A 23,721-nucleotide genomic window follows, 5' to 3' on the forward strand; every position below is an offset into this window, starting at 1 on the left:
TTTTGTTTTATTAAACATTCTAGATGTTCCTATGAAGGCCTTTTTATTTTTAGATTAGATTAAGATTTTTATTATAGCCAGACATGGTAGTTCATGCCTTTAATCCCAGCACTTGGAGGAGGCAGATGCCAGCTTGGTCTATACAGTAAGTTCCTGACACCCATAGCTACATAGTGAAACCCTGTCTAAAAAAGGTGGAGGGGAGTATTTTGATCTCAAGATTTTTAAATAAAGCTGATGGCTTTCCACACAATGTCCCTGTGCCATATCTCTAGATGTGGCTCACTAGAAAGTCTCACTTGGAAAAGTCTGACTGGACAAAAGGAGAGCTTTACCAGTAGGCTACCTTCTACAGGAATTACAAAACCAGCTCTTCCCTGGGGTTGCAGCCCAGCCTACTCGAATATTTTGAACTTGAACTTTCCACAATCATGTGAAACAATTCCTAAAAACAATTTCTCTCTCCGTCTCTGTCTCTCTGTCTCTCTGTCTCTCTGTCTCTGTCTCTCTCTGTCTCTCTCTGTCTCTCTCTCTCTCTCTCTCTCTCTCTCTCTCTCTCTCTCTCTCTCTCTCTCTCTCTCTCTCTCTCTCTCCAGGAGAGCCTTGTAGCACCCACCCTAGAAGTAGCAGAAGCTCACAGCTCCTTGATGCTTGCTCTGTATCCAGATGGTCCTTCTATTGTGCCCAGATAGCAAAACCCCCAAGAGACCACCAGGAACCACAACTCCAATGCAGGCACATGAGAGTCTTTATCCAATCTCCAGAGCCTGGGTCACAAACCTTCCTGATCCAACAGGATAGGAGAGTGACCCCCAGATCTAGGGGAGGGGGGGTTATAAAGGAAAAAATGCAAATGGGGGTTTCCAAGCCTTGCTGTTACAGGAAAGGGTAAAGGAATGTTGGTCTTTAAGCTAATTGTTTTACAGCACCTGGTTAAACCACAAAAAGGAGCACCTTGACCTGAGAAAGACTTCTGTTGTCAGCTAGCTGCAGTTGCTGTGTCTATTTCGCAACTACCAGGGACATTTCGTGATTTTTCTCAGACCTCAAGGGTGGGGGCCGTGACTCTCTAAGGACAAGTTAACATAGAATGGAGTCTTAAAAGCAAAATGGAGTTTATTCTGCTACCTCAGGCCCTTCACGTCTCAGTTTCTGTGGCTGCATTGCCAAAAATGAGTATCCCAAAAGCATAAACCAGAAGAAACTTGGCATCCCCCCAGCAGGCTGCATTCCATGTAGATCCTGGCTGTGGCACCACTAATTGAGCAGAGCAATTCCGCTTCCTGTTGCTGTATGTTCAGTCGTTACTTGTCAAACCAAAACTAGATCAGGCTGGATTCTCCAGCAGGGCCTCCAACACAGGGCTTAAGGGCACAGCTCAGGATCCCGTGGACTGCAGAAGTGTAATACACTAACACTCCTGCAGGCCCAAATCTGCATCGTTTGGTAGAGTTCCATCCCTGCTGGAAATTCCTTACCTACTGCAGTCTTAACTATGTGCAGACTTTCCACCACGACCAACGTCCCTGTCTACATTCACTGCCGGGAGTATTTTAGGCCTTCAGTTTAGTTCTTTTGCACTGAAGTATCTAGATTACCTAGTGCTTTTAGATCTGTTACAGCCTGATTAGCCCACTACTGACGGTCTCCTCCTCCTCCTCCTCCTCTTCTTCTTCCTCTTCCTCTTCTTCCTCTTCTTCCTCCTCTTTCTCCTCTTTTTCTTTGTCTTCTTCTTCCTCCTCCCCCTTTAAAACCTTGAAAGTCTATTTAGGTTGAATCCTCACCTCTGTTTTCCTACCGGGTCATTCCTACTTGTGTTTTAAGCACCCCTTAAATCCTATATACTTATACTAAATGTTGGCTGTGCCTACCTCCATGTTCTGTTGGCAGATTTCATCCCCTACTTCCTACCTTGCCATAGCACTGATCCCCGTGTCAGTTGTCCATGGGTATTCTATTAGTACCTCACAACTCTGTGCTGGGTTTGTGTTTTAGCAGTGAGAGTGAAGGACTGTTTAAAAGATTACCTACCACTGAGCCCTGTATAGAATTTCCCTGGCCTTGCGATGTGTGGGGTTGTTAGTAGACCTCTCCGTGCTATGTGGAATCATCTTTCTTTCATTTGGGACTGATTTTGTTTTTAGGTAGTGTCCCCCCCATGTAGAATACTCTATGCCTAAACCCATTATGTAGTTCTTCCGGCTCCAAACTCATGGCAACCGTGCCTTAGCATAAAGGCGCGGACTATCAGCTTCTGCAGCCCAACGGTTTTCCTGGCCAATGTTGGCAGCAGTGAAGTCCAGCTGTGGGCTCAGCAGGGCCTGAAATGGAAATCTGAACACAGAAGAGAAGGATACCAGGCATAGGAGGTGCTAGGGCATTGTTGCATTCAAAAGGAAGGTGAGGAGGTGAGGTAGATGACCAAAACAAACAAACAAATAAACAAACACATTGTAGGGAAAAACAACGTGTGCGAACTCAGCCTATACACTGAACTAAATTAATGAAAATAATCTCAGAAGACGTGGGGAAAATCATTTCAGGCTGAGTCAGAAACAAGGATAAGCATTCATTCATCCATCTATTCATTCTTCATGTGTATGTGTGCTACTCCAGGTCCACTTCCCCCTGGGGGGAGACGGGTCCGTTGTGGACTGAGCTAGACCGGAAGCTTAGCTGGGTGTGGCTAAGTGCAGTGCAAGGTCTCTGACAGAGATGAGTTCGAAGGCAATGAACACACCGAGACGAGAAGCAGCTTCGGAGAACTGGTTCTGTTTATGGCGGTGGCGGGTATTTATGGAGAGGTGGCCAGGGTCTCTAGAGCACTGTTTGTGGGGCTGTGTACCATTGGCCAGGGCAGGGGTTTTGGAAGATGCACCATCTACATACCTAAGGGCTTTGGCAGCGGGGGATGGGGAGGTATGCTCTTAAGGTCAAAAAAGGAACGAGCCTGATACTGTCGGGTAATAATTTCTTACTAAGATTGATGGTCGGGGAGCTGGTTTATGGCACCAGGTTGGGAGGTGGAGGTAGTCAAATCCTGCTGAATCATGTTTGAGGGACTTGGGGCAGGGGGCTAGGGGGGTGGGGAGGGTGGGGGCTATTGGAGCTCTTCCACCTTTCCTCTGTAGCCCTGTGTTCTTATGTTCCGGTGCACACATGCATCCGGAGACCCAGGGTCAGAAGTGTTTTTCCATCGCGCTCCATCTTATTCATTGAGGCAAGGTCTCTCACTTGAACCCAGAGTTTGTCGATATGGCTAGTCTGGCTAGGCAACCTGCTCCTAGGTTCCTTGTCTCTGCCTTCCGGTTACCCGAATCACAGGTGGGCTGATACACCCACCTCACATTTACGTGCGTTCTGGGAATCTAACCTGTAGTCCTCAGAGTTGTGCAGCAAGCACTTTAACTACTATGCCATCTCCTCAGCCCCGCTATTTTTTGTTTATTTAGAAATCCCCATGCTAACCCCCCTTTTAGAAATCAGGAACTAAAAAACAAGGGAAAAAAAAAAAAGACAAACCAACAAATCCTCAAGGGAGTTGCAGGGAGTAGCCATGAAAGCCAGTTGTGATAACGAAACTCACTTTGTATTAATAGATGACAGCCTATCAAAAGGGGCAGAGAAAAAGGGAGAAATGAAACCAAATTTCGGGGATTATGGAACTGGTATGTTTAAAGTCTTCTGGGTAAATCTAGGACTCGTGGTTATGAAAGAAAGGAGGCCATCCCCTGCTTGACCCGAAAGACCACACTGTTCTGTTGGCCCTTGTCCAATACGCCCCCAAGCCCCAACCCCGCCTTCATATTCCTGTTTCTTGCCTTTCTGTATTTTCTTTTTTTTTCTTTCCTTCCACTTTAAAACAATATGTAGAGAGAACACATATATTCAGCTCTTAAGTATTTGTCAGCTGATAAGGAGTAATTTATGAAAGAGAAACAATAATGAGAGACATAAAGCCCCAAGGAGGCGAGAGCTGGCAGCCAAGAATATTAGCTTCACAGAGAAGTGAAACTGCTTTCTCTAAAGAGGAGACGCCCTACTTACAATGCAGACTGTCGAGGTGGGAGAATTTACTGAAGTCCACTCCGGCTGGCTGGACTCTGTAAACTGAGTGTCAAGAGCAAGACCCGGGCTCCGGTGTGGACTAGCTCCTGCCACATTCGTTGAAACAGAGAGCTTGGCTGCCAGTGCAGTAAGAAATCTTAGAGATGAACAGAAAGATTCCCCTCATCAAGAGCTTGTGTTCGATTGGCTTAACTTTCCAGGGGAAGCAACTGTTTTCAGGGAGCGCTCCCATCATGCACCCCTGCAACAGGGCCTGGCCATGCAATCCAATGGGAGGAAGCAACTGCTCAAACCTCTCCCTGGTTGACGATTAGTAACATACACATAGTGTATAGGTGAGTTAAAAAAAAAAAAAAGAAATGAAAAGGAAGGGCAGGACTGCTCCTAGGTATGGTGGAGGGAAAGTTTACTGTACACAAAAGGGAGAGTGTTGGCATTCCTTCTAGGCTCCGCCCCACAGTTACCTGGCAATAGCCAGGTAGGCCTGGCTTACTATAAAAGGGGCTGTTTGAGCCCTCCTTGCTCTCTTACTCTCTCTGACACTCTTCATTCCTCCCTCCTGACCCAACCCCTTTTCCATGTTCTCTCCATGTATGCCTAGCCATCCCTTCTCTTGTTGCTCCTCCTCCTCCCCCTCCTCCTCCTCATCCTCCTCCTCCTTCTTTCTCTCTCTCTCCTCCTCTCTCTCTCTCTCTTCTCTCTCTCTCTCTCTCTCTCTCTGTTTTTCCCTGTCTCTACTCCCTTCTCAACTCCTTTTCCCGTGCCCTAAATAATCTCTATTCTACACTATACCTGTCTTATGGCTAGTACCTCAGCAGGAAGGAATGGGTCTGAAAGAGTCAGAGTTGGGGGTCAATCTAAGGCCAGTGGGAAAATTCCTGGAGCAGCTGCAAACCAAACTGTCATCTCCAAGCACAAAGACCCCTCCCTTCCAGGGAGGATAGGGCTGGTTTAGTTCCCAGAGCAACTGCAAACCAAACTGTCAAACAAAGCTATCTGTGACTCCCAACCAACCTCCCCTCGACTCCCAACCGTCCCCTCTGGAAAGTCCAGAACAGTCCACTGATCACGAGTCAGCTTGGAGGTCACTTTACCCCATCAATAATACCCTGCCTAGTTACCAATTGTTTGAATTCTGCCCTAATTGTTTGTAAGGTATATAACTCCCTGTCAGAGTCTGCTTGGGGTCGTCTCCTCTTGAAGTAGGAGGACCCCCGCAGGCTGGAATTAAACTCCTCTTGCTATTGCATCAATCACCGTCTCCGTGAGTCTTATTCAAGAGGTCCTGGAAGAGGTTCAACTCGGACCTCACAGGCTGCCTCACAGGTGCCTTACTAGGCACCCCTCCCACTCCCTCAGCCACAACCCTGAGGAGAGGAGGTAGGAGAGGGAAGAGGGAAGAGAGGGGAACAAGATGCAGCAGCCAAGAGGGCAAAAGATAAAACAAGAGGGAAGGGGTGACCAGAGCAGCTGGATTATGTAGAGAAGAGCCTCTGGGAGAAGGGCAGCCTAGCCCTTGGGCTGGAGATTGGGTGGGTGGATAGGGGACCCGGGTATGCCAGCCATAACCTGTAACAAGTAGAGACTGAGGGAAGAAGCTGGGTGAACCTGGTTGCCAAGACCACTTTAATGTGTTAATAGACACATCAATTAGCCACTTGTCCAGGGTTTCAGACTTAATGGTAGGGAAGGAGACAGTCAGTAGGAGCCCAAGATCTTGAAGGTTACAGAGCCAAGTGGGCTAATTAGCAATGCAGAACTGAGCCAAGTCAAAGACAGCTCCATCAAACCAGAGGTTCCAATATCTGGAAAGACCTCTGCACTGGCTAGCAATTTGGATATGCCAGATACATCCTATATATGACAGCTCTTCTGTTCCCAATGCTTCAGTTTATCTTAGGTTTAGCAGGCTCCTACTCACCCATCAGAATTCAGCTTAGATCTCCCACTGCATCCAGAAAGTTTTCTTCTTTACCATTAACCAAGTTGCTCCCACAGAACTTTAACTTTGCACACTGCCTCACAATTGCCTGGTCTTTGCCCTTTTCCAAACCTAGAGCACAAACTCACAGTATCAAGGCCTTGGATCATCTTTCACTGATAGCAGCCAGCCCTATAGCATTCTATCCATCTGTGTACATTGGATCAATGTGAGGATTCTCTGTACATCTTTCTGCAAGGTGAGGGAGAGAAGGAGGGATAATAAGGAACCAGTATGTTCACAGCGCCTATAAAGGCAGCGGCCCTAAACTAGGGTCTCATGGTCTAGAATTATGAGGTCTAGGGTCTGTGAGATGGATCAATGGGCAAAGATGTTGGCTGTGAAACCTGAGGACCTGACTTTGATCTTGGAATCAAATAATGAAAGAATGGACTACTGCCCTCTACTCGTGGGGAAAAAACGCTTCTGTACAACTGGGAGAAATCTAAATTCGACACAAAGCCTGCACTTTTGAGTCATCAGGACAGATCTCTCTCAAAGTAACTTCCCAGCCGATGCCATCAAAATAAGGCATAATGGTAATGTCACTCTACGCACTCTGGGATGCCAAGGCAAATCCTAGAGCTCTCAAATGCAGAACTCCGAGAGACCAGACACACGCCATTTATTTTTTTACAGGCATCTCACAGGAAAGAGGAAAATCACCCAAGCACCATATTAAAAAGGAATAATGACATCTTAAATTTGAATTTAGCCGCAGGGTAGCAGTTTTTGAAATAACACAGTTGGCAGTCTGAGCTTAACATCTGGAGGTGATACACTAGGCAGATGAAGTTTCTTATGAATAAATATTGTCCCCTAGACACTGGTTTAGAAGATGAAGAAGTTAGTGTTGGGTTTCAGACCTGGAACAAGGGACTGAGGTACATATTTACATACCAAAGCAGACCTGGCCTCCAGGTTCTCCCAACCTAATACATGTATCCTGCCAAAGTCTAGGCCTTTCCTACAACCTGCATCCAGGACAGCTCCGTCTGTGTTCAACTAGGCCTCACATTCCTACATCCTGTTGGCCCCACGACCTGGAGAGTAAGTAAAACAGCCTGCTTTTGCCAGACTTAGCCAACATCCCAGCTTTTTGCCCCCACCCCCACAATATCCTAATGTCAGCAAGAGGTACTCAGATGATTATGTTGCCCCTTATCATTTATTATCAACAAAAACCTGGAACACTGGGTTTAGGTCCAGGACAAGGGATTGAGGTGCATATTTTATATGCCAAAGTGGACCTGACCTCCAAGTTCTCCCAGCATCCCTCAGTCTCAACCTGCACACCCAATCCTCTACCCTGAACCTTTCAGCAGAGGGGCTGAACTTCCCCTCCCCACAGGAAGCAGACACTTTCCTATATAATGCAGACATTTTGGTCTCTCTCTCTCTCTCTCTCTCTCTCTCTCTCTCTCTCTCTCTCTCTCTCTCTCTCTCTCTCTCCCTCTCTCTGGCAGCATACATACTCTTTCTCTTCCCCCTCCCCTCTGTCTCCATCCCCATGGCCATTTGCCTGGTCTTGTTCCTTAGGACAAGTGAATCCACCTGCCACAGAGTGGTTTCCTGATAAAGCTACCTTGATTAGATATACCCTAATCGGGCTTGAATTGACTCTTTTCATGGGCGTAGGATAACTTATCAGTTAAGATCTGAACCCCAAGCATCTGCAAGATTATTTCTAAAGTGCAGGGGAAGGTGAAGGTGACTCTGTTGAGGTTTTGCCTTTTACTGCCTATTGTAATGCTAAGTGTGCCCCTCCCCAAGACCTGGAGTCTGCAAGTAACCACTATGACCCAAGTCATTTCTGATTGGTGAATAAAGATGCCCACAGCCAATAGCTAGGCAGAAGAGACATAGGTGGGGTTTGGGCTTCCCAGGCTTGGGGGCAGAGAAGAACCAACAACAACGAAAGAGGGCAGGAGGAGGAAAAGAAGCTGCCAAGAGTTAGGAGTAAAGAAAACATGGCCAAGCAGGCAGGCCAATTGGAGTTAAGAGCAGCCCAGATGAAACAGTGATTAGTAAGTAATGATTCAGTTTTATCGATAGGAAAATAGACTCTGACAGCATGGAGGACAGGTGTCTGGCCAGCTTCTGTGCTGCTTAAGTTTATTGTAAAGGGGGCTGGAGAGATGGCTCAGCGGTTAAAAGCACCCGACTGCTCTTCCAGAGGTCATGAGTTCAATTCTCAGCAACCACATGGTGGCTCACAACCATCTGTAAAGAGATCCGATGCCCTCTTCTGGTGTATCTGAAGACAGTTACAGTGAACTTATATATAATAAATGAATAAATCTTTAAAAAAAAAGTTTATTGTAAATATACAGAATGTGAAGGTGTCTTTCATCTGGGAACTCAATAACCAAAAGCAGTGTAGAAACCCCAGCAGAATTTAAGTAATTTCTACAACAACACTGTGTAATTAGTATCCCACCTATATACGAAGAACCCAAAAAAACTTAGCCTAATCACCTTTGAAGGTAATTTCTAATAGTAGATGGCTTAGTGATTTAGAAAGAAAACCAGAGGTTCAAACAATGTCAAATAAAAACAATGTCAAAAATCAAGGTGTGTGTGTGTGTGTGTGTGTGTGTGTGTGTGTGTGTGTGTGTGTGATCTGTAGAGTACTTTTCTGGGTAAGCACAAGGTCCTGGGTTCAGCCCCAGCAACACACACACAGTCATACACCCAGACCCACAGAGACACAGACACACACATAGTCATACACAAACACACACACACACACACACACACGTACGGAGAAATACATACACAGACAGAGACACACACATAGGTATACAACCACACACACTGACATAGACAGACAACAGACAGACAGACAAGCACACTCGTTAACAAAAAGAGTCAAGTGTTTTAGACCTTCTTTGGTTTATTCTCTTGTCATCACAATTACTGCTCATCGCCATAAAAGGCAATCTCTTCTTGGGCAATAGGCTTAATGAGACAATAATGTCGCTTTTGCCATTGGTAATATGTTATTTCTTTTGGTGACCAATGCAAGAGTTTGAATTAGAAGAGGAAAAATGAGGAGAAGGAAGAGGAGGAAGAGGAGGGAAACAATAACAACAATAACAACAACAACAAAACAAACAAAAACCCAGGAAATTCCTTCTAACCTTTTTCTTATCAGAAGACAACATGAATAGCTAAATTAGATTATTTTGATCTTCTTCTAAAAGTCAGATAACCCTCCTGTGAGTTATTCTATTTCTATTTTTTCTCCTAATATGGAGCACATAAACATGTATCAGCCAATGCTCTTTTGTTCCACTTTTGAGCAAGAACATTCTCTCAAAATATGGATGTCTGTGATATCGTCTCACCTATCCATGTTCTTTGAATGTGGCCTTGAACTTTGTACTCATAGATTTCAAAAGGTTAATTATAGGTTTCTTACAGAAGCCTATAAAGCTGAGGCTGATGATAGACCATGATTCTCGAGGTTCTAGAGCGTGGGTCTTCCGTTTGCCATATGAACAAGGTGATGGGAGTTAGCAAAGAATGGAGTTCTCTGAACTTTCAACTCTAAAATCATCACCTCCTGTTTTAACATTATTATAAGTTTCAGTTCAATCAGAGGAGAGGAAATCCTTGGAATATGTTTACTAAAGCATCTAGATGGGAGATGGTTGAAAGAAAAAGAGTGCATCCTGTGTTCCAGAAGTTTGCAGCAATATGATTGGGAGCCAATAGCGTCCTATTTCGCTTACTCTTAAAGGAACATTGTGCTTCATATATATTAATTCCAGGAAGTCAATTGCCATGCACCCATGAGAGTAAAATGAAGGCCTCAGCACCTTGACTTCACATAGTCACTTCCTCCCCATTGGGGTCAGACTTGGCAGCAGTAGCTAGGGGGACATTCTGAGATAGGCAATAACTCAGTTGATTAAATAAGTGTTCAGGGCCACCCAAATCCTGTAATTATCCTTGACCTCACCATCACTAAAAATTCCCATAAAGATCATATTAGCTCTATCCTCAAAACATATGTCTAAACAGACAACACCACCTCCACAATCACTGACCTATGCCGAAGTCATCTGTTCTCTGGAATGGTCAAAGGGTGTCTTGACTGATGGCCCAGTCATTGTTTGATTGGCAAGAAGAGCTTAAACAGGTCCTGTTAGAGATAGGTCAGAGAGTACCAGTCCTGGACTCAAAGCTCCCTAGGCCTTTCTGATGTACACAGGGCAACATCTAAGACCCTCACACAGACCTGCAGGGCCTCCCAGAATTCCATCTTCCACATCACTTTCTTTTACTTTCCATTCCCACCATTTTACTGCCCTAATGTACTGGACATGTGGTATGGCCATTTGAATGAAAAAAAATGGTCCCCAATAGGCTCTTAGGGGGTGGCACTCTTAGTAGGTGTGACCTTGTTGGAGTAGGTGTGGCCATGTTGAAGGAAGTGTGTCATTAAGAGTGGGCTTTGAGGTTTCAAATGCTCAAACCAGGCCCAGTGTCACTCTCTTTCTGCTGCCTGCAGATCCAGATATAGAACTGCCAGCTACCTCTCCAGCACCATGGCTGCCTATAGGCTACCATATTTCCTACCACAATGACAATGGACTGTAAGCCCCTGAACTGTAAGCCAGCCCCAATTGAATCTTTTCTTTATGAAAATTGCTGCAGTCATGGTGTCTCTATATCAATAAAACCCTAACTAAGATAGAATTTGGTACCAGAGGCTGGAGTATTGCTGTGATAAGTGTGACTGTGCACTGTTTGGAGGAATATGGTACACTTTGTGACTCTGGACTAGGAGAGCAATTACACATCTTAAGTAGGATGTAATGGACCATCTTAGTCAGAACATGGAAAACAGTGGTGGTGACAGTGACTTGAACTATGGGAACCAGGGCTGGGGATTTAGCTCAGTGGTAGAGCACTTGCCTAGCAAGCGCAAGGCCCTGGGTTCGGTCCCCAGCTCCGAAAAATAAAAAAAAAAAAAAGAACTATGGGAACCTAGCTCAACAGGTTTCAGAAAAGAAGAATGTTCGTATGTGGCCTAGAGAATATTCTTGTGATCTTTTGACAAGAACATAGCTGTTTCCTGCCCTCATCCAAAAATATCTTCCTGAGACTAAATTGAAGAGTTATGGATTAGCAGGCTTAGTAGAGGAGACTTGCAGGCAGCCTCGTGTGGACTGTGTTGCTTGGTTATTAGTGGCCACACTTATGCAGATCTGTAATGAGGAGAAAGCTGGGCAAGTAAAAATACAAAATACACAGTTTGAGGATTTGGGGCACAAGGAGCTAAATTATATTTTCAAGAAGATGAGATAAACAGGTTGGATCTCTGAGTCTGAGGCCAAGCTGATTTACAGAGTGATGTCCAGGAGAACCAAGCTTAGGCAGTGAAGGAAACTGTCAAAAACAGAAAGCTGGTGCATGTATTTGAATGAGGCCAACATGTTCCAGCCCCAGCAAGCAGCAGAACTTGGCAGATTCAGCCATGTGGTGACTTTAGAGTCAAAGATACAAGAAATGGGTTAAGGAGTCTCCCTTTGGGACTAAGGAAAGCCGCTGATGTCGGGCATGTGCTGGGCATGTCCCTGCATGGAGGCCCTGAGAGGCCTTTGCATGAAGCAGTGACAGTAAAGCCTGAATCCATAGGAGACCTGAAGATGTTGAGGATGCCAGAATCATGGGATGTCTGCTGAGGAAAGCTGCTAATAGGGAGTGGAAACCAACCTAAGAGAAAGAAGTGTGCTGTAGTCAACAAAGCTGAAAAGAGTTGAAGGTCTGAAGAGCGTTTTGATATCAGATATGAAGATGTAAAGTTTGGAGATTAGCTCACGGATTTTTCCATCAGGCTTTGGTCCAGTGTTTCTCACTGTGCTCCCTTCTTTACATTTTGGAATGGTAAGGTACATCCTGTGCCACTATATATTGGAAGTGTGTTGATCTGCTTTTTAATTTTTACTTTTACAGAGAATTAAAGTTAAGAGATTACCATGAGTATTGGAGAAGTTGAACCATGGAATGTTGAGGCTGTGATAGACTCTAGGGACTTTCGTAGTTGGACTAAATACATTTCGAACCATGCTATGGCTACAAGCTGGTGGGGGTGAGGGAGTGGAATGTGGTGGTTTGAATAAAATGGCCCCTTACAGGCTTATAGGGACTAGTACTATTAAGATGTGTGGTCTTCTTGGAGTAGGTATGACCTTGTTGGAGAAAGTATATCACTGGGAGGTGGGCTTTGAGCTTTCAGATACTCAACCCAGTCCCAGTGTCACTCTTTCTTGATGCCCACAATCCACATATAGAACTCCCAGCTATCTCTCCAGCACCATGTCTGCCTGCATGCTACCATGCCTCCTACCATGATGATAATGAACTAAACTCCTGAACCATAAGACAGTCCCAATTAAACGTTTTCTTTTATAAGTGTTACCATGGTCATGGTGTCTCTTCACAGCAATAAAACTGTAACAAGACACATCAGTGCTTTGCTATTCTTCCAATACACTGGACCTGATGGTTATTCTCGGTTGTCAACTTCACTATATGTGGAATGAGCTACAACCCAGAAATGGAGGACACACCTATGTTCCAGATCTTGAGGATGGAAGACACACACTTTTGATCCAGATCTTGAGACATAGTGGCCATGAAAAGCCTAGCCCCAGGCAAGGTGGTAGCCGCCTTTAATCCTAGGAGTCAAGGACAGCCAGGAAAAGAGCAAGTTTCAAGTAAAGATAAGTTTAGGTCTGGGTGTGGTGGGACATACCTTTAATCTGGGCCACACCTTCTGCTGGAAGCCTGCATAAAGACAATGGAAAAGGTTTGTTCTTCTTTACTTGCCAGCATGTCTATGTGAGTCTGCTTCTTCAGGATTCCAGTTTATAAAGACCAGATGAAACGCCTACCCTCTCGGGATTGAGCAACTACTGTATTCTTGGACTTCCCATTCACCGCTAGCCATTGTTGGGTTAGTTGGATTGCAGTCAAGTCATACCAATAATTTCCCTTGATATATAGGGTCATTCCATAAGTTCCATAAGCATTCTGGAGAATCCTAAGACACCAGGCATGCCCATGCCTCAACAGTTTTGAACTGAATCCTTGTCTAACATATTCCATCCCAGATACTCTGTGGCTTGTCCATGGTTACTCACCTTCTTCAGATCAAAATACATTGTGTCCATATGTAAAATTCTCAAATGATAAATAAAAATATTTTAAAAGTAGAATGTGTTGGGAATGGAAACATGGCTAGATGGTTGAGAACACTTTGCTCTTATAGATCCCGAATTCCAGCTCCAGGGGATCTGTTCCTCATGACTTCTGGGGGGACCTGAATTCATAGGCACATTTCTCCACCCAGGCACGTGCCTTGATTCCACCAAGTTCTGTGTCAACGCTGTGTCAACTATTTTCCAAATAGTCCTTTTTTTTTTTTTAAGGTTTATTTATTTTACTTAGATGAGTACACTGTAGCTGCCATCAGACACGCAGAAGAGAGCATCAGATCTCATTACAGATGGTTGTGAGCCACCATGTGGTTGCTGGGATTTGAACTCAGGACCTCTGGAAGAGCAGTCAGTGCTCTCAATCTCTGAGACATCTCTCCAATCCCCTCCAAAGTAGTCTTAACTTCATGTTCAGGGATTCAACTAAGTGCAATGGAGCAATGGCGCAATGGAGCAATGGCGCAATGGAGCAATGGAGCAATGGAGCAATGGTATTTCTCTGTATTATTTTGGGAATCCCTGGGGCTCCCCTGACAAACTCACGGGCAGGTTTCACTCTCTCCCTCTTCCTCTCCCTCTCCCTCTCCACAATTTAAATAATAAAATAAGTCTTTTAAACACTGAAACATTCTCTGAGCTATGCGTATCAGTCTGTTGCGTCTGAGTGATGCTGTCTCCTTGCTAACACCCTCTTCTAGCTCCCCCAGTCTTTCAGTTTTTCTTCCACAGTTGATCTCTGAGTCTTGCTGGAGGAGGGGTTTGATAAGAACATCCTGTTTAAGACTAAGTCCCTGGAAGTTTCTCATCCCCAGAACATTGCCCTGTTGTGTGCCTCTGTCTTAATTAACATCTACGACAAGAAGAAGCATCTCTAATGAGGGCTAAGTGATACTTTGATCTATGAGTGCAGCAATATGTCATTAGAAGTCATTTAATTGCTAAAGTGTTTTTTTTTTTTTTTTAAGAGAATCATAGCGTAGGTTTTCCCCAGGGCGAATGGCTTTCCAGTCTCAGGTTCTTGGTGATTTTAGCAGCATATCTCATGGAGTGAGCCTTAGTTCCAATCAAAAAGTGGTTGATTGCTCCCATAACATTTGGGCCACTATTCTGTCCGTGTATCTTGCAGACAGGTTTCTGACATAGGATATCTGGGTGATATTGATGATTACGTTTTTCCCTCAGTAGTGTGCAAAGTACCTTTCAGCACCACGAACATTAGTGATATAAATGAAGCTTCTAGCTGGCTACCAGCTCAACTTTTCTGTGTTCAATGACTGAAGAAAGTGGTATCTTAATCAATAGGGGATCACTGTTTGTGGGGCAACCAGTAGGTTTGGCTGTAGTCTGTGATGGTTGGGAGAGGATGTATGGGATCACGTTGACCAATGACTCAAAAGATGGAACCCATTCCATTCCTAGAACTGAGGCTTTACCTAGTTACGTGAGGCATTCTCTCACCCACTATACAGCAACTCCATTTAAATTCCTATCATTTAAATTCCTATCGTGTATATATTTCAGGATGCTTCAACAGTAGTAGGCTTCCATGTGGCTTTTGAAAAGGCCTTTAATATTAATTGTTACTTTCTGTGCCAGCTTTGTGTGTATAACCAAGAAAGGTTTAGCTGGATCTTGAGGTAGAACTATATTACCGGCTTCCCAAAAACCCGCCACACTGATTTCCACAGCGGCTGTTATCAATTTGTACTTCCATAAACAATGAATATGTGTTCCTTTCTTCCACAAACAATGAATATGTGTTCCTTTCTGTCTGCATGTACTGCGATTTGTTTTGTTTATCTTGGCCACTTTGACTGGGATAATGTGGAAATCTCGGCGTAGTTTGTTTTGCATTTTTCTGAGAAAGGATGTTGAACATTTTTTTAAAAAACATGCTTCTTAGTCGATTTTTCAAACTCTGTTCAACTCTGCACACCATTTTAACTGTTATTTTTTCCCCTCACCTTTAGTTTTTTTGTTTTGTTTTTTTCTTTGTATATTCTATGTACTAACCTCCTGTCAAATGTATAATTGGTCTTTTCCCCCATCCTGTAGGCTACTGCTTCCCCTGAATGATGTTTTTGGGTTTTTTTGTTTGTTTTTTGTTTTGTTTTGTTTGTTTTGGTTTTTAAAGCTATGGCAGCATGTACAAGACCTGCACAGGCTAAAAGCTGACAAAATCCCAGGACTGAGAAGAGGTAGTGGACGCCAAGTTCCACCCCTAACCAAGAAGCTACTGGCAATTGATATTTGCTGGAAACGGGAAAGTCCATTTCCTTTAATGCAGTGTCACTGGGTATCTCTTTGGGTTTTTTGTTTATTTGTTTATTTGTTTTGTATCTTTTGTTGTATTGCTTTTTGTTTATAATCTTGAGAGAGAGAGGGAGGGAGAGAGAGAGAGAGAGAGAGAGAACGAGAACACGAAGTTGAAGTTGGGTAGGTAAAGAGGTTCAGAGAATCTGAGAAGAGTTGGGGAAGAAGAAAGGATATGATAAAAATATATTGTATACAACAATCTTTTTAATTAAAACACTAAAAATTTAATTTGAGTAGGTTTTTAATCCAATTCAAAATTTCATGCAAAGCTCCAATTTGCACCATGTGTATTCTAAACAGAATTCCCCACAGTTGGCTAAGATTTCTTTGAAAGACAACATCAGCTATAAGAAAAAGCTAGATATTACCAATACATGAAAAAATAGAGGGCTGGAGAGATGGCTCAGTGGTTAAGAGCCCCGACTGCTTTTCCAGAGGTCCTGAGTTCAATTCCCAGCAACCACATGGTGGCTCACAACCATCTGTAATGGGATCTGATGCCCTCTTCTGGTGTGTCTGAAGACAGCTACAGTGTACTTATGTATAATAAATAAATCTTTAAAAAAATAGAGTTTTGGGGACAGGTTTCCCCTCCCAGTCCTATACAACATTCCCTAGAGTTGCTGGGGATTTCGATAAAGTGGGACCTAGGCTCCCCTTATCAGTACCAAGGGGTGATTCCCCATGACATACTCTAGATACTCCAGGTCCCATGTAATTGTCCTGACAGCTGAATATTGATGTCTTACAAGTGTCCCTGGCATGTCAGCAAGGAGGTCTGATTTGTATAAACCGTATAGCACCAAACAATCAGTTTGGATGTGTCTATTGGACATCATTTTTTGACATAGTCTATCAAAGATCGGCTTATTCCACCTCTGCCCCAAAGCCGCGTGTCTCTTCAAGAAGGCTGGATCCCATTTGCTCTCAGGTAGAAGTGTTTCACATGGTGGCTTCTGTTCAGTTAGAGAGCACATGCGGTCTAGAGACATGTGCATCTCTCCCTCTCGGCCTCACCTGCTCTGACCACCTCATCCCTGTGGAAGTCAGGGACTGATGAACTATTGTTTTCCTACCCTCACGGACCATGGTACATATTCTCCTCTAGTCCTGTTGACAGTGGTTTTCTTAGTGGCATAAGAGATCACGTACGAGTGATGGGCTCAAACTCCGGAGTTGAAATAATTTCCCAGCCCTTTCGTCTTTTCCTGACGCCCAGCAAGGGCTAGCTGCCTGACGGACCTAGGGTCAATATTATGGCTCGAGATTTTTCTTTTTCCAGAAAAAAAGAGCAATGTGGAAGGTGAGCTGACGTGAAGTCAAATCTGTTCCTTCCTTGTGTGTAGCAAAGGAATTTAAAATAGGCCAAGGTAAAAAGGAAATAGGAAGCTGGTTGGCAGTGATGGTGGAGTAATATACCTAATACACACATACAGGTAACGTTTATGGATCAGCCTCTCGAGTCTCGTGATTTGAATGTGCTTGGCTCATGGAAGGTGGCACTATTAAGAGGTGTTGCCTTACCAGAGGAGGTGTGACCCTGTTAGAGGAAGTGTGCCACTGGGGACGCAGGGCTTTGACGTCTCATGTCTATGCGCAAATCTGGACAGTGATAGTCTTTTCCTGGTTGCCTTTGAATCAAGATGTCTTAGCCCCTCTAGCACCATGTCTGCCTTCCTGCTGCCATGTTTCCCACCATGATGATAACGGACTGAACCTCTGAACCTGTAAGGCAGCCCCAATTAAATGTTGTCCTTTATAAGAGTTGCCTTGGTCATGGTGTCTCTTCACAGCCATGGAAACCCTAACTAAGACAATTCTGAAACTTCATTTTTTAAATTTTTATATTTTATTATTAAAACGTTGCACATAAAAAGAAACCACGCACCAAACTCAACCAAATGCAAAGACTATATGGCTCAATGAACTTCTGTACCGATACATATAGAACAGCCATTCAGAATGAAAGCTGTAGTAATTCACACTGATTTTTATACTTTCATGGTCAAATATATTTTTATACACTTATCCACCATCAAAAGTTAAAAAAATAAATCCATGACAGAGTTAGAACTAGAAAAACAGTTGTCTTTATACCCTGTCTTATAATGTAGGCTCTTTACACACATTTCTCCTTCCTTATTCCCTAATATCTAACTTTTCTTGTCCTTTACGTTCATGTTATGCTATAACTGCATGCACATTTGTTTACATGTATGCATATATTATTGCTAGATATAACATGAGCAAGAACATGCATTTTTTCTTGTGTTATCTTGCATAATAATTTATATTCTAAGTCCATACATTTATTTTCCTTGAAATTTTATTTTTCTTTTAGAGTGGGATAGTTCTCTCTCTCTCTCTCTCTCTCTCTCTCTCTCTCTCTCTCTCTCTCTCTCTATCTCTCTCTCCCTTTCTCTCTCTCCCCCTCCCTCTCTCCTCTTTTTCTTTCTCTGTCTCGCTGTCTCTATCTCTCACATACACACGCACACACTAAAATTTTCATTATCCATTCATCTGCTGCTGGATAACTACGTTGATCCCAACTCTTTGCCATAATGAACAATGCAGTAATAAACATGGGGGTGAGAATATCTCTGTGATTAGTATATGGAGCTGCCTAGGCTTATACTCAGGAGTGAAATAGCTGGGTCACGTGGTAGTTCTATTTTAAAATCTTTGGGAAACCTCCAAACTGATTTCCACAATGGCTGTGCTAACGAGTGCTCCCACTGACGATGATCCAGGGTTTCTTTGTCTCCGCAGCCTCCCCTATGTTTGTTTTCAGGTTTCTTGGTGATAGGCATTCTGACTTCGGTGAGGTAGTATTTTAAAACAGTATTTACTTTTTAATTTCATTTTTCTTGGATATTTTATTTATTTACATTTCAAATGTTTCCCTCCTCTTCCATACCCCCTCCCCATGCTTGTATGATGATGCTGCCACCCCCACCTACCCACTCCCACCTCAACACCCTGGCATTCCTCTACATTGGGGAAATAAGCCTTTCACAGGACCTAGGGCTTCTCCTCCTATTGATGCTGTACAATGCCATCCTCTGCTACATGTGCAGATGGAGCCATGGGTTGCTCCATGTGTACTCATTGGTTGGTGGTTTAGTCCCTGATTTTAATGGCACCACCAAGTTCTGTCCAGTTCTGAAAGGTTCCACTCTTCTTCTTTGGGTTCTACTCAGTGGAGATGCCCTGCTGTACTCCCAAAGGGATGCAGCTCAGGTCTGAAAGTTCTACATTTACACATTGAAAGCGTGAGGGAGAAAGACACCATTTAATGGCCCCTGCTCACTGTCTTGGGCACTTTGAGGAGGCTCCTGCCTTGGGTTTCTCATCTCCGATTGAACAATGACCTCCCAGGCCTGCAAGAACATATTAAATTAAGTGATAGATAGAGATTAAGAACTGTGCAGAACACCAGAGAGTGATCCATGAGCACTTGGAAAATAGCAAAGTTTAAAAAATGAAGAAGGGAAGATCCTGTGATTGCTTATTAAATATAAGTAGGGAATATAATATATCGTGTTTAATAAATAAGCTTTATTTATGCTTATTACAACCCGAGCTCCTTTTCCCTTGCCTCTGAACGTTATTTAGACCTGGAATGGGAAATTGTTTCGATTTGTGCGTGAGTCATGCCCTCTCAGCAAGGACAGAGGAGAAAGACATGCCTGGTCATGAATGTGGAAATCAGCCCTGCGCTACTGTAGTTCCTGTGAGATATTTGGAAGGAAATAAAAACATGTTTATCTCAAAGTGATCAAACAATAAAAAATAAATAAATAAACACTTCTTTTTCACACCAACATGGACAAGAAACATCTTATTAACCACGAGAATATAGTTGGTCTATTGCTGCTATATAAATTCTTGAGCATGTCCAAGGAAATAAGAGAAAATGGAACCAGTGACTTGATAGCTATTATTTTTTTTAAAGATTTATTATTTATTAGATATCAGTACAGTGTAGCTGTCTTCCGACACACCAGAAGAGGGCATCAGATCCCATTACAGATGGTTGTGAGCCACCATGTGGTTGCTGGGATTTGAACTCAGAACCTCTGGAAGAGCAGTCAGTGCTCTTAACCCCTGAACCATCTCTCAAACCCTGATAGGTATTACTTTAAAGCAAAAGCACCTTCATGTAAGCATGAAAACACTGCCTGGATCCATTTGTTGATGGTACTCAGTGCTCATTTAGGGAAAGCCTTTCATAACCAAGATTTACATTCAATTCAGACCTACATAACAAACTACGGTGCCATAGACTTCTCATCAACAATTCATTCTCAAGCTGTTAGCATTTAGAGTTTAAATAATTTCCCATCTGGGAAGGATGGGATTTTCTTACACTTGTATTTGGGAACACTAGTGTTTCAAGTCTTCATGAGAAACACACTAAAAATTAACATGCTATTGAAACCATAAGAGAGTAAACATTTTCAGTAATAACTGGGTAAGTTAATACATTTAAATAATGAGGAAATCAAATGGAGAATTTTACATATTTCTTCAAGCATGGAAATGGTCAGGTGAGGAGCTACAAATACTCAGAAAAGCATTTAAGAACTAATTAAATAATAATGACAACCAAACCCCTTGTAACTCAAATTATGAAACAGATCACAACCTAAAGAACAACGGAAGATCCAGTCTTTACTTGGAAGTATTAACCGTATGTGTTTGGTTACGCTTGCTTAAACTACAGAAAGGAAACCAATTCCTTCTGACAATCGATCACATGACACATCGCAATGGAAAGTTAGTGTTCCCAGTCACTCCTCTCCAGCCCTGAGTGAGCAGCTCTGACTTCTATTTTGCAGCCTACCTTCCCGTACTTATATTGAAATGTGCAAACGCTACACAGAATGTCTAAGAGTACGTGGTATTCGTTTCCCGTTGTTCAGCAACTGCGTCTTTGGACTTTGGAATGTAATTCGGATTTTCCTCTAACCATTTGGGTGGTTCTCACAATCTTTGAAGTAAATGAGAAAGCCAGTAGAGCTTTAACAAAAAGTCAGACCGAAAGCACTTCTAGGGCCCCTGCCCTCAGCTCTGCGGGGATTCTGCTCCAGTCAGCCTGGGTGGGGCCCTGGCATCCAACTCTTTCATCAGCTCTTTCGTGTAGCAAGTTAGAACCACTGATTTAAGTAATCCAAACAGTCTGCAAAAGCCAGCGGTATGCCTGAGCTGTCCTGGTATGCACCCTCCCCAAAAGGCTTCTCTGCTCAGGCTGTATCCCTGCCAGTGGCAGTGAAGGCAGGGAGGGCAGGGGGCCGAATCTGAAGTTTTAAAATGTTACCAGACGATTAACTAACAAGAATAAAAAAAAGAAAAAAGAAAAAACAAACAATCATCATGTCAGAGATAACGATATATCCGCAAAAGTGTTACTAAGGCCAGGAGTTGACTAAGCCCAGGGGATGTGCCCTTGCCTGCAGAAAGAGTTGTCATAGGAAGCCACACCCAGACCTCCCTCCTTCCTGGCCTGACAAAGCCATCCGCCTCCTGGATAGGTCTTAAAAAAACTCGTTTGGCCTCTCTTGGGTTGGGATGGTTGTCAAGCCACCCAGCCAGCTCCCTCGGTGAACACGTCACTGAGAGGCATTTGCATGATCAATTAATTTCTCACTCTTGATGCGCATTCTCAAAGCACTGGAGAGACTGAGGCCAGAGGCATAAAACAGCAGAACCGGGGGGTTCTATCCGTGCCTCTATTAATTCTTAAGGAATTCCTTATAATGTGTTTTGACGCTACTCGACTCTTCTCCTTTCTCTCTCACTTCCTTACTAAGCCAATTTTAACTTTTCTTTTCACATTCAGTCCAGTGTGTGGTTTTCTGCTCTTCTTGGATGGGGCCTACCGTTGAATATAGTTGATGCACCCACTTGCCTTCTCACGTTTTGAGAGACCAGACAGATTTATTCATTTTTATTTTAGAAATACAATTGAAGAGACAGAAAGAAAAGCATAGAACAGAGAAACAGAAGAGAGTGTGAGCATAAAGCAAGCAGCCCCTGGCAGATCTGTGGATGAAGTCGCCTTATCCTGACTAAAGGAGTCGAAAGAGAAAGACGGCCAAATCAGAACTGTGATCCTTTTTATAAAATAGTTCCTAGTTACAACAACTTTAACATTAGAATTAGCATTAACTTTTAGAATTAATGTCTTTCCTAAACGTAACCACTAGATGTTTCAAGCCTAGCTAAATCAGTGCATTGTTTCACAAAAGCACAGGAAAGTAAGTACAGGTTAGATGACCTGCAAACTGCTCTGACCTTCAGGGAGCAAAAAGCCAGACCCTGGGACACTGGGACATCTGGGCAGGGCGGGGCTTCCGCGGAGTCCAACAGCTGGAGCCGGGAACCCGGCAGCTGCTAGGCCCCACCCCGTACGTCACGGGGGGCGGGACAACGGGAGATTGGCATTCCACCGCGGCTGTGTCGGCGTGGAGCCCCCGAGTCTAGAGGAGGGCGGGGAGTCGCCTGCTCCGCCCGGTTCAGGCGCCCGCGCTCCGCACGCGGAGCTGGGGAGCTGAGAAGTAGGTATTGTTCTGCTTCTCCAAGACAAATGGCTGGCTTGGAAGCGTAACTCTCCCTGCTCTGTGGATCCCTGCCCGGTTCTCTTTTGGCACTTTGGGATCCGAGGTAACCATGCTGTGATGAGCGCCTCGGGAGGGACAGGTAAGAGAGACGCGGCTAGCCGCCTCCGCCCAGCCTCTGCTCACTCTCAGCCCAGCTGTGCTTCAGACTGATGACTTCTTTCCTGTCACTTCTGGTGCGGGACAGGACTTGGAAACAGAGAAGCTCTCACACCACTTCCAGTCACTTGATTTCTACAGAGCATTACCCTTTTTGAAAGCTGGGTTCTGTAAAAGATGGATTGTGCACACACTTGTGCCTTCGCACAGGCACGCACACGTTTGCCATTCCATTTCGAAATCCAGTAGTTGAAAGGAGCTTTGACTGCACCCCTCTTCCCCGTAATGAAAAGCTTTGGTAATTTCTTCCAGAAAAAAAAAAAAAATAGGGTTAATCCCTAGGGAGGGAAAAGGTAATTTTGTGTTTGTGTTGGAACTTGTTGTGAAACTGTTTTGAAAGGAATGCTAAAAATAATTGAATAAATAAAAAGATGTCCGCATTCTTTCCCGTATACTCCAACTTTGAAGAACTTCGTTGTTATTTGGGGCACGCTTCATCTTCCACCATAAAACTTGTTTTATGTCACCATGTCAGTAGCGAAAGATGCGAGCTAGTCAATGAACTCCTTCAATCTGGAAAATCAGAAGGCTTTAGAAGGAATATATTCAAAGCACTCTCATTTGGATAAGACTACTAAAATTCCTTCTGGCCTCCTTTCAAGACAGCCGTAGCAGCCGTTCACATGGAGGAAGACAATTCTAGGGGCTCTGAGCAAGCCTTTAACTCCAATCAATCTTGAAAGATGTTTCAAGGAGGGCAGGGGCTCCTGGTCAATGTTACTGCATCCATATTTAAATTGCAGTAGGCCAGCTCATGTGAAAAAAGGTGCAATTTAAACAAAGAAACAAATCCAACAACAACAACAAACCCTTTTGCTTTCTTTAGAGCGAAAGCGAGGCTTGTGAACTTGGAAGCAGATGAGTAAGTTCAGTGTCCTGCTTCAGTAACCCCAAAGATAATAAGGGATTCTTAGGGATTTTTACTCTCATTCAGATGTGTCTTCTAGACCGCTGTCCTATTGTTTGTAGGTATCAAAACGAGAGCACACTGTTGAAAGGGTTGACAGGGAAAAGAAAAGAAATTAATAACCCTCAGTTTATTTAACCTAACACTCACTGTGTAGGGGGTGTGAAGGAAAGTTCAGCAATCTGAAACAGGATGTGGGGAATGTTTGACCTTCCTGTAACAAAAACTGAATACTTTTCATGCTTGGTGACTAAGTAACTGATAAGGCTGTTATTTATTTTCTGTAAGCGGTGGGGAAATGCTTAGAATTTGGCTAGAATCTGTTATAAGATTCATAACTCATCTATTGGACGGCTATACCTTTAGAATACATTTTTAAAGAACGTTTTTTAAAGTTCACATAGTAAAAAGCCTTCATCCCGTGTTTGACTTAAGTAT

Source organism: Rattus rattus, chromosome 11 (assembly GCF_011064425.1).
Source record: "Rattus rattus isolate New Zealand chromosome 11, Rrattus_CSIRO_v1, whole genome shotgun sequence".
Lineage (NCBI taxonomy): Eukaryota > Metazoa > Chordata > Mammalia > Rodentia > Muridae > Rattus > Rattus rattus.